The sequence below is a fragment of the Malurus melanocephalus genome, unplaced genomic scaffold (genome assembly GCF_030028575.1).
Source record: "Malurus melanocephalus ecotype Western Australia unplaced genomic scaffold, MMel_1.1 scaffold_83, whole genome shotgun sequence".
Lineage (NCBI taxonomy): Eukaryota > Metazoa > Chordata > Aves > Passeriformes > Maluridae > Malurus > Malurus melanocephalus.
This window is the reverse complement of record NW_026623315.1, coordinates 17,202-29,343: the sequence shown is the minus strand read 5'-3', so window position 1 is coordinate 29,343 and position 12,142 is coordinate 17,202.

Genomic DNA, 12,142 nt, shown 5'->3' with positions numbered 1-12,142 from the left:
GAGCAGCCAGGTTAAAAACACTGCAAAGTTGGCAATTGCATATGGAAATTTTTCTTGCCCCTCATCAGTCATTGGAGTGTTACCTGCACAGGATTAACAGAGCAGGGGGCTGAGTGACCAAAACTATATGCCCTTTTGTATCAAAGGAATCCTGAATATAGCTGATTTTGCTGGTGGTGTGGTTTATTACATGAATCTGCAATGAATGGTTTATTGTTTCTCCAGCCTTAAGTAGTACAACTACACATCTCCAAACAGCCACACATTTCCTGAGAGTTAAGCAGGTAAATGGGAAGGTCATGGGGAACACAACATGACATCGCATGCCCTGTAGCTCAAACAGACACTGAACACTTGGCAGCTTGCTGAAAAGTTCTTGTATCTCAAAAAAATTACTAAAAAGCCTGGTTTGCATGTCAGATCCTGCTTGCAAATGTAAATAAATTTTGGCTGACAAGAAAGGAAAAGGGAAGGACCAGAGCAACTGATTATTTTGATATCGGAGGAGTTAACGCTTGAAATGATCACTTCTAATCCCAAAATCTGGCAAGGACTTGTAAGCTTTAGCGTGCTGCGGCTGGCCTATTTACCATTGATCAAGCATCTGGGCAATACGCCTTCACATCTCCCTCTTAAATCACAACAGAAGCTGTACTTACAGCTGCCATCCCACCATAATTTATCAGCAGTGATTCTGCAACAGTGTCGCTACATCTATAATTGTAACATCCTGTAGTTCAGCAGTTACAGGGAACAGGGACCTGCCTGAAGGAAACTAAAACATATCCTGTGTGTGGGAAAAACCCCAGTGATGTCATTAGCTAAGCACAAATCATTGGTAAATTCTGATTACAGATCATTAAACCTGTTTACTCTCTTGAAGTTTATATCTGATTCTCACGGTTTATATTTCAGAAATCCATTCTTTATTTGTTACCCACTAGACACAGAAAACGTTTTGTAATTGGGGTTCTGAATGTGAGAACACCACCTCGCATAATAGGGGCAATATAGGGAGAAAAGCACTTTCACCACAAGACATTGCTTTCTGCTCCTAAAGAGTGCTCATACCTCTACCAAACATTTCCCCACAACTCCTGCAGCTCACCAGCCACTGCCACATTCCTTGCACTTTCCATATTCATGCCCCTTCGTCATCCTGTACCCTTCAAAAAGCCCAGAGGTCACAGAGGAAGGAGTGAATCATGTTCCATAAAACTACAAGGTCAAATAAAGGTTACACATATCTCTCATTCTACTACATCCTAACTTTTGGATGCTGACATTTGTACAGCCCTCACAGTCTCTTCACGAAATAACCAATAGAATCAGACAGAGAACATTCAAATATGCTCAGCTATAAAATCTGGTCTGAAGAAAAAGGTTTAATTCTTAAATTATCTATTTCAACCAATAACTTTGTTCAACTGAGTCACAGGGTCTGACCAGAAGCCTGCCCATKTTGCAGCATGCCTTGTGTCACCATTAAGAACACATTTCTGTGCATACAATGCATTTGAATAGAAAGGATTAAAATGGCTTTATATGAACAGAAATTGTAAAAGACAGAAACAGAAACACACATGAGATCATCTACACCACCTCCCTGTTAGACTTCACTGTGCAGAGCAGCTTTCAGTCACARGCAATGGGCTCTCATGGCATTCATCCACAGGGGCTACTCCCTGGGGTAATACAGTGCTTCAATAAGATCCTTTCAGCAGTAAAAGTGGCAKCACAAGAAGGGAGAGGATCAGCATGAGCTGCCTCCAGTCCATTTCAATCAAATCCAGCCCAAATTTAGAACATGTTTTCCTAAGTGCCAGCTACCAGCTTCATACAAGCCCAGGGACGCTGGTGAAGAACCAACCTGTCCAGTTGGCAGTGCCACCTGTGCCCACCGAGAACTTGCACAGACCAAACAGGGCTGCACAGATCTACGAGGGTAACTGGGGCTTTTCTACCAGCTCTTCATCATCAGTGTGCAGAAAAAGCTTYCTACCCACAGCCAGGCATCCACTCCATGGGCCTGGGAGAGGACAGACCAACCCTGTGGCAGCAGGAAARCTGCAGGTTGAATACAGTGTGAGCTGCCAGCACCCAGTAGCCAGCTCAGCCACAGCTGCCTATGGTTTTTGTTTTGTCAGCACTCCCAAGCTCTTACTGTACTGATCACTGGCATTTATTTGCCCTTTATCTCAGCCTGAGTAGATCTGATTGCTCCCTGAGCAATGGGAAGATCACTTGCATACGACAGATTACATCCTGCTTCACAGGAACTCATGAGAAATACTATCTGAATCACTGCTCACTTTCAAGATGAAACTTTATCCATGATTMTTATTTTAAAATCGTTCMAGTTTCATCTTCCTTTTGTTCCACAGATTACCATAAATTATGATGGACATAAAAYCACCATTCACCAAAATTTGAGAAATTACTGTATTTTTCACTGTGTTATCTTTTTTTTTTTCTATCCAACATTGCTGTGCCTTTTATCCACAYCAGTTCTAGTTCTCATTCATTTGGAATTTTAACAACTGGTTTAATGGTCTCTTGTAATATAGCTGTTTGCTAGGGCTGGCTGCAACACAGATTCAATGACATAATCAATAGCTATTCCTTTAATTAAAAATGTAATTAAATCTCAGTTTAGTTGTACACTCACTGCAATTTAACAAGAATTTCAAAATTACTTTTCTTTATTAAGCCCACAACCATTCAGAAGCTCTCCTCTCTTCAATCCTATTAAAAGAAGGATGAGCCATAAGGAGCACCATAGTTGATATGTAAAGATGGTATTTCCYAAAAGTCAAGAAAACTGTTCAAGTATTATGGTGCTGCTAAAGACGAATTCAGGAAAAGATGTAATATAAAACATTTCCATTTGAACATCGACTTTACTAATAAACTGAGGAGTTTTGCATTCTTTCTCTGAGAAGAGAATTTTGCAATTCAAATTTCAGGAAAGCGTAGAAACTTAAGGGACAATTACTTCTGTTAAGGTTGGTTTCATAATACTGAACTGCTTTCTCTGATTAGTTGTAACACATTCTGTAATTTACAATGGAGATAAATGACAGTAAACTACTTTAAACTAGGCAGTAAACTACTCTCTCACCATTTTTAAGAGAGAGAAAGTCTTCTTTGTTGAGGTTTCAAGTAAACCATAAGCTTGATGCCTGTGAAGTAAACTGGAAAATAATGCAGAAATAAGGAACTTTTTATTTGAAACATTTTCTTGGTAGTAGAAAGGTCTTGGAAGCATATTCAGYTGCACTTTCAAGTATCATCTTCACAAATAAACAACTGCTGGAGATGTGCATTTGCACACTCAACAGATTCTTTCCTACAAGCTACTATACCAGGCCTGTATACATAGACACAAGCAAGGCACCTCAAAATACGCCTCTTTCTCACAAAATGTTTTTTTCTCTTTCCCAAACACACATATTTTAACCTCATAAGCCAATGATTATTTGAAATGAAATTTTTGATCAAAATTTAATATAATTAAGCTAATTACAGRTACTCAGTTCTTGCTCAACTTTACTGGCACAGGCTGAGAGCAGCCACACTGGTAATGCAGAAGCTGCCATGGGTTGATTTATCAGARCTACCAGATATTCATGGGTCCAATGTCAGCATCAYGTGAMTATTGACACATGCTGCAAWTAAAGTATCACTTATGCCTTGTAGGAAGCTTTTCCKTGACWGGAACTTGTACCTTCAGCTAATACTGCAGTGAAAACAATCAGCAATATTTTTTTKCTATGGAYTAAGTGGAACCCTATGTAGGACATRAAATATAACATTAAAAACTAAGTTTTCAGACTAAAAACATTAAAKAATTAAGCACACTYCTATTGCCCTTTAGACATTATTTCAAATAATGTCTTCATAGTAAGTGCTGTTCCTGCAGTTTTAAAYATGCATCTCAGACTTCTCATTCCTACTTCCATCTTTGACTGGCTGAAGGCACTGTCAGTAGGACACAGAGCCTTTCATCCCCAACCAAAGCTGCTGTTTCAAATGTCATCCTGGCTGGTAGCAACTGAAAGTTGATGGCTATTCACAGCTGCTTAGTGTGACCTTATTCCCATTTTTAAAGGAGCAAATGTCACGAAATATAGTGGTGTTAAAAACATTGCCATAGTTGATGTGACAGCCCAGCAAATAAGTCAATGGGACAGTAACTTCAGAAATGAGGCACAATGCCTGGGCCAGAGGGGAAAACCTTCTAGTGTTGTGACCCATCTTATGCTTATCCCAGGGCATTTAATGGCACTTTTCCTCCCAGGCTGTCGGTGTTGAACTATTCACAAGCATTGCAGTAATCAAATAAATCATGTCACTTGGTTTGTCATTCACAACTCATGATGACATGGCCAGAAATATGCAGCCATTCCTTCTCAACACAGGGGCACAATAACCAAGCAAATCCTGCAACCAGGGACTCATGCAGGTGAACCAAAGCTAACAGACACATTGGCTGTGGACTTAGTAAATGTAAGCATTTACTTTATTATAAATTGTTGTCCAAACATACAGACTTAGCTGGCAGTGCCCAGAGGAAGTGTAATAAAGGAACTCATCATTTCCCATGACGGATGAGGTGGATCTGTCACTTCTGTAGCCCTATCTTTGCACAGTGAAGGACCAGACCCAATAAAGCATTAGGGGCCTATAAAGCAGAAGCTGTGATGATGACATTTGATCGTCAGCCCCCAAAGAGGAATCCCAAGCAGAGATGCAGGGATGCAGGGATGCAGGGATGCAGGGATGCAGATCTATGGGCACAGTGCATGGGGAGTGCACTGCTGCCCAAGGGCATGGAAGCTTCCTGCTGGGAATGAAGTTACCTGAATTTACTCTCCTCTCTCAGGTTGCTGACACAGCCAATGGAAGCTCATGGTCCACACAGCACAGACTACAATGCCTTTTCTCAGTGCCCCAGCTGCAGGCTGCTCCTGCTYTCCTGCAGACTCTCAGGCTCTCCTGTAGTCCTCTCCCTTTTTCTAGGCAAGTGAGGGTCATATTTTTGCTGCTGCAGCACAGTTTCCACTGGATGGGGAGAAGCAAGGAGTTTTGGATGATTCCCATACAGGGTACTGGGCAGGGAGGCAATAGGGAGCGTGGCTCTCCAGGTAGGAGAAGTTAAACATGAACTCCCATTTACCAGGGAAGCACTCTAGCTATTAGGGCAATTTTAACTTTGTGGCAGCAATTTCTCAAAGCATACAAGCGAAACAACTAAAACCAKCATTAAAAATCCCAAATATGTACACAGTGGTCTTTTGTGAGGTGTCTAATCCGACATTGGTGCAAGCAATCTCTCAAGCAGGTCTGTGGGGTAGGACCCTCTAAAGCACTAAGATGCAGCCAATTTACAGTTTTTTTTTTTTAAATTAAAATTAATGGTAATGCTTGCCAAGCTGTGCTGATGTAGCAGAGGAACATCTGAAGGCAGTGTGCTCACASGGACATCATTCACACACTAGGATGCCACAAGTTATTTTTGTTCTCCATAAGGCAGAAGAACTCATTCTAAAAGGGTAAAAACCTTCCTGACATTGCCTCCTTGCTACTGTTCTCTCTACACATGGTTCAGCTGGAGAGAGACACAGAATGTGTGTGTGGGAAGAACAAATCAAGTCAGACAAGTTATATTTATGTTACTAATTGCCAAGTCATTTGAACAGGCCTGAGCAATGCTGCTGGACCATAAAAACAAGAAATTAAACTTACAAAAGCATGAGTGTTCCAGGTGTGCTTTGGCAAGCATATTGCTGTCAGGGATTGCAGACACACAATTACAAAGACTTTGTGGCCTTCAGATCCTGCAAATACATGTGAAAACAAGCAGGTATCTGTGACCAAAAACAAACCCCCACACTACATCAGACAGCTTAGCTCTGATTTCAGAGTTCAAAAATCTTTTTTTTTCCCTCTTTATGGAAAAAAATTTTGTTCCACTGAAGTCAGCAAACACCTTTTGATTTTGATAAGGCCAAGATTTCATTTGAGGTGTTTAGTTTTTTTCTAATTTGTGTATGTGTGTGGAGGTTTGTTCTAAGTTCAAAGCAATTCCTACCGGTAACTTGGAACCGTTCCAGTTTCCCGGCAGTCTGTGTGCCACACTGTCTCCAGGACTATTCACCGAGACACAAGGAATGTCTCCCACGCCACAGATAATCGTTAATTGATTCTGGATGTTTCTTGACACCTATTCACTTTGAGATTGTTCTCTGCCCTTCAGTATATACATTTTGCACACAAAGGCACACTGTGTGTTGTAAAATTGCCAAATTACCAACTCTAAGGGGCATTGTCTGAAAGTAAGTGAAGATTCATAAAACTGCGGGGTAATTGTTGAACAGAAGGTGCTGTCTTGTCTGATTTTTAAAGTTTGGTTTTATTGCAAGTGGAGTTCTCAGCTTGCTTTCAGAAATGTCTCTATAATTGAGAAAATATCCATTATTGCAGTTTCCACCCACTTTAATGAGTGAGTTTAAAATATTTGACTTAACAGAACTGGATAGGGCAACCTCTTTACATCCATTATATAACCAKCTGACCACAACAGCTTTATTAGCAAATGTAAACAGCAGTCCTGTCTGGCAAAACATGGCTCAAAGGTGCTACAGGAGACTTGCACATAGGGCTGCAGTGCTGACAAGTTATGCATGCTCATTAGCCAGCCCAACATCCATATGACATTGGAAATAAGCACTGGCCATCTCACTGCTCATGATCTCATCTGCAAACACGGGTCCATATATCACCTGCATGTCAACAACTCCCTGAGGTACCACTTCAGACCAGTTTCACTCTGTCCAAACAATGATCTCAGCCAGCCTCAAATATCAGCTTTAGCAAAACTGGGCCACAGACTAAGTTTACACAAAACTTGCAAACCCTTGATCTCTCTTCCCATAGCTTCCAAGCAGGATCTGCTGAGACCACCACTTCCCAGGTGCAYCTCACCCTGGTAGTCTCTTGTGACTTCCTCCTTACAAAAGAAATGGAGAAATCCACTGAAATAATTTTTTATTACCACAGTTCAGATCCTACATTTGTGTTCTTTTGGGAGCTGCTATGGAGGCTCCTGGAATTCCTGGAGCAAAACAAACTAAAATCAGTTATGAACAAACACTAAAACAACACACAGATTCTCTGCATATCTAGATTTCCCCTCAAGTTCATCATTCTCTGAATCTCTCATGCTCAAGTATACTTCATAGCCTCTCTTAATCAGATTTTCTCCTAAAAAAGTTTCTGACAWGTAACTCTCAATACTTCTTAAATGTTGGTTCCCAAAACTCTTTTTCCAGTGACACTGTCTTTTATATCCTAATAATTCAATCTGTGAATAAAATCCTTGAATTTCAACATCTGTCAACCCTTATGTCTCCCGTAAAATCACAAAATATGACTGCAAAGGTTTTTTTAATTATATCAAACTTTCATTGATGTACTCCATGGGTTAGGGATGGCCTTCTTTACTTTCATGTACATGTTCTTTTCACAGTCATCTAGTACGGTCGAATTGAGAACTTTTACTGACACATTTGTGTGCATGTCAACATTCACTTTTGCTTTAGTGAACTGCCTTATCTCAAACTATGAGAAGTTTTCCATCTTATTTTCTCTCCCCTGGGGGGGAGAGTGATAAAGCAGCACGTTGGGCACCTGCCAATCCAGCCAAGGTCAGCCCACCACACATGCTTTGACAGTTCAAATAATTTCAAGCATTTACAATTGTAAGGGCAAGAATCATTACCACAGATAACTCATCTCCTCACTATTAGGAAAGCCAGTGACACCCAGAACATATTGGAAAGTGCTGACCTTTAAATGGCAATTACCATACAGGAGAAGTATGTAAGCAACCAAGCAATTACCAGTTTAATAAATGCTGTTGGGTCTGAGGACACAAAGCCGTGAGGAGCCATTCAGCGATGCTCAGGTGTGCTGGGCAAACCCCAAGGAACAGCCAAGAAGTCGCAGTTTACCRGGGAATTTGAGGTTTAATGCATAGAGCCTCCAAAAAAATGATACCTGCAACCTGACATCGTTCCTTGTCCCACTTAAAAACGCTCCTATAAAAATGAAAGACTTCTATGCCTTGATGAAGGCAAAGTGATGTGAACAGATGCTGTCCAAGTCATCTGTGCAATTCAATTCATATCTAGTAGGCAAAATCCTGAACTGTCCCTGAGCAGAACCTCTATATAACAATGATCAACTTCCATGTAGGATGAAACAAAATGAGATGGCTCATGCTGACATTTGTCATAATCTGGACTTGAACACAAGACTCCAACATTACACATCTCTACAACTTGGCTGAATGAGTTAGATTTACTGTTTCAAGAAAAGCATGAGTACGATGAGTTAAATTAAGAAGTAATACAGATTATGAAAAACACATTCATAAAGAATAAAGTGCAGCGAAATCTTGCTAGAGAAATCATGAACTACTGATTTTGAGCTACATATTGAAGCATCAAATATTAGTTCCTTTGTAGCCCCTATAGACTTGATTTCCAGGGACACAAAAAACTCAGACACCTTGAGGTTTATCTGGAGTACCAAACGCAGACAATCTTGCATATACAGAAGAAAAACAAAAACACCACCCCCAACCCCTAAAACCCAGAAAAATGCTCTGAAGGTCTTTGTTATTGGGGGAAAAAAGAATCAGTGCTTCATGTAAAATGCAACTAGGAATGTAAATGACTGAACAGGGATGTAAGTCTATAAAACACCAATTTCTAAGGAAAATTATGCTTTATATAATGGTTCAATTTCCATAAAATTGCAAAAACTGTCATAAAAACAAATGGACTTCTGAAATCGATGCTTGCTTATTGTCATGTGACAGATGGCTCTGGCTGCCTGGCAGAGAGCAAACAGCTACCTCATTGGTTCTCACTGACCTTGGAGAGAATCATTTTGGTCTGTTTTTCATTTAACAAGTCCAGTTGCATTTATGTATCTTTACAGCGGCAAGTCAGTCATCCATGAGTAATTACACAGAGGAGGTCAAAAGGAAGTAATAATGATGAGCCCAACAGATGACACAGCTTGGCAATCTCAACAGTATTGCACTATGTAAAATTACAGTGCACTGAAACACCAAATGAGTCCAGCAATACTTTTGTGCCCACAGAAACAATGAATTAGGACTCCATAAGGAAAACAACAGGGATAGTCATTGGGAATTACACTGGCCTCGAATTATGAATTGAATAAACAGGTTGTAGGTTCCAGAACTGCCAGTTTTACTATACAACCCAAAGCCAAACATCTGTCTGTGTAAAAAGAACCTATTTCTCCTTGCTGACCATGGCAGTATTACTTTTTAGACAGCTCCTGTACCTATTCATAACCATACTGGGCTCCCAGTGCCCAAATACCAGCACAAGGATAAGCACTGGGGGGTTATCTCCGAAAGCAAACATGTTCCGAACAAAAGCGTACATAGTTTCCCCCAGGAACTTGAGTCTGCAGTATGTCAGCCACTGGAATAAAGACTTCTCATTCTTGGTGCTCTCCAAAATCTCAAACAGATCCCATTTTTGATTCCCGCATCCCCATCAGTGTCATTAAAGAGCAGCTTTTGCAGATTGACTGAATAATGTCAGCCATGAAAACAACCTTCAACCAAAATGCCAGTCCAAATGTGCACTTAACACACACACACACACACACACACACACACACACGCTTATTCCAAATAAACATAACAATACTTAACACAGAATGAATGGTTCAGTAGGCCAAGTTGTGAGTAAGCATTCACAGCTACTTCAGAGGTCATCCTCCCTCACTGCATCTCACACTGCAGATAACCACAAGTCTTCAGTACATTCAAGTTTTGGGTTCTGTTAACACTTGCATTTCCATTAAGTTGTGCTTGGACTCCACACGCTTCCTCATTTATGAGCCCTGMTGTTGTAGCGACATCAAGAAACAACTGATTTGATGATTTCACATCAATTTTCCTCTCTGCCTCGACTCACACTTGGCTGACTATCAGTTTCATCAAGGACTGGCAGATAGAAGTTCCTGGGGGAGCTTTCCTAAGTTTTTCTCAATTCATTGAATTCCAGCTCCTGGCAGCCTCTGCATAAGAGAAATTCTTGAAGCTATCTCCAACATAATACCCTCTTATTGTCCTTTATAATTATATTTCAAAATACAGATGAATATAAACACTGTGGAGTTTCTTTGCTGCAACTGCAAAAACAAATAGGCTTTGAGACAAGGTTAAATGATTTACAGCAGAGACTTGCAAAAAGAAGACAAATCACCTTTTTCTTTCAACACAGTGCTGTGCAGTCATCTTCATCTTTTCTTATCAATTGACATTTCCACACATGCATGAAGTGCTCTTATTATGTTAGGGAGCAAAAAGGATCACAATCTTTAACCTGGCAGTCTTCCATCAACAATAGAAGAAAAAGATACAAAGACCATGAGTGCAACATGATGTCTCTAACTAGAAGCATGAATGGCAACATATTGCTTTGCTGTTAATAAAAGAAGTCAAGGAAGATCAGTGCTCATTTTATGTAAGASTAAAACTCAAGTAGCTGATAACTCATCCCTGGCAATATAAGAAGGGCAATGTATGACAATTCTGCATAATACTTGACAGCAGATGGAGTGAGGGGAATTAAACTGGCTGCCTGTGCAGGCCGTGACCATGGCAAGGACAATTCTGTCCCAATGCAACTGCCCAATTGTGATCGYCAAAGCAGGAAAAGGCAAGGAGGAATGTATCACAATGTCAAGAAATTAATGTAGAAGTTATAAAATATCTGCTTAAATTGTTTATCCTCTCCACGCAGAAAGCTCTGTCTGGCACTGTTACCACAGATACTCCAGCTTATCTTCTCCATTGTGTAGTTAAACAAATTTTAGCTAAAATAAAAAAATGCAATTAAGTAAAAAGCCAAACAATCACAAGTACTTCAGCTAAAGCAGCTCACRAAATTACCAGCTACTTAGCTAGAATTGGAAACCTATGTATATCTGCACTCACTAAATGCAAGTGTTAAGTGGGCCGGCTTGAACTACTACTATTGGTGATTTACAGTGATCTATTTTAGTCTGAGCTGTAAAAAATGGGCGAGTCCATATGGTTGGCTGTGTTAACTCAAGAAAGGTAGRAAAGGTAGCATTAATTTCCAACTGAGCAAGCAACAGCTTATTCAGGTCCTTTGCCTTGATGGCACCATGATGGACTCTTTTTAATGCATCCTTATTTTTATAAAACATATTTTAATTGAGATTACTTATGTCATCAGTTATGTTGTCCAAAGGTGCTTTGTTGGGTTTAGTTGCCACAGGTGTAAAAAAAAAAAAAGGAAAAAAAATCCTTGTTCCAACTGTCTCATCCATTTTTTTTGCCAGTGGTTCATGTCCCCAAAGCTGGAAGGGGAAAATAAGATCCCTGTTTTRATCCCACTTGCTCTGCTTCTCAATTTAGCTGAAACAGCCAATAAAGGTGTAATTGCACAAATGCTGGGCTTTACAGGTTACAAGGTCTGTGCAGTAGGGACAGCAGAGGGGCAGGACAGTGAAGCAGAGGCAGTGGTGGACCAGGCAGGGCAGAGACTCCACTGCAGCCACCATCTCAGAGCCTTAAGCATCAGCTCACAGAYATTGTCATTAAAAGGTAGAGAGAAAGAAGCAGAAACCTGAAAAGAAAACTTCCAGCAAAGTCCATGGCAAAGGCAGAGTCAGTCCTGTAAACACAAAATCTGCTGAATTTCCAAAGAAAACTTTATCCTATAGGAAGTAAAGAATTTAATTTGGATTGGAGAACATTCTCTGGGAGACAAACTGTTTCTCTTTGTAACTCTCTAATACAGCRGAGATTGACCTTTGTATCCCCATTTTGATGCTTATCTTGAACAAACAGCCTAGAAGTCAATGTCTACTAAGAAAAAATGAGGGAAGTGACTTCTCTCTAAAACTGCAGAGCAAGTTTTAGGGAAAAAAAATTAATAAATTAGAGTTCAGCTGCTGTGGCTGAATGTTAACCAGCTTTGTGATGCTGTGTTTATTTTGCCATGAAATGCTTGCTGAGACAAGTTAAACTTCAATCTTGAATTATATGATTAAGTCT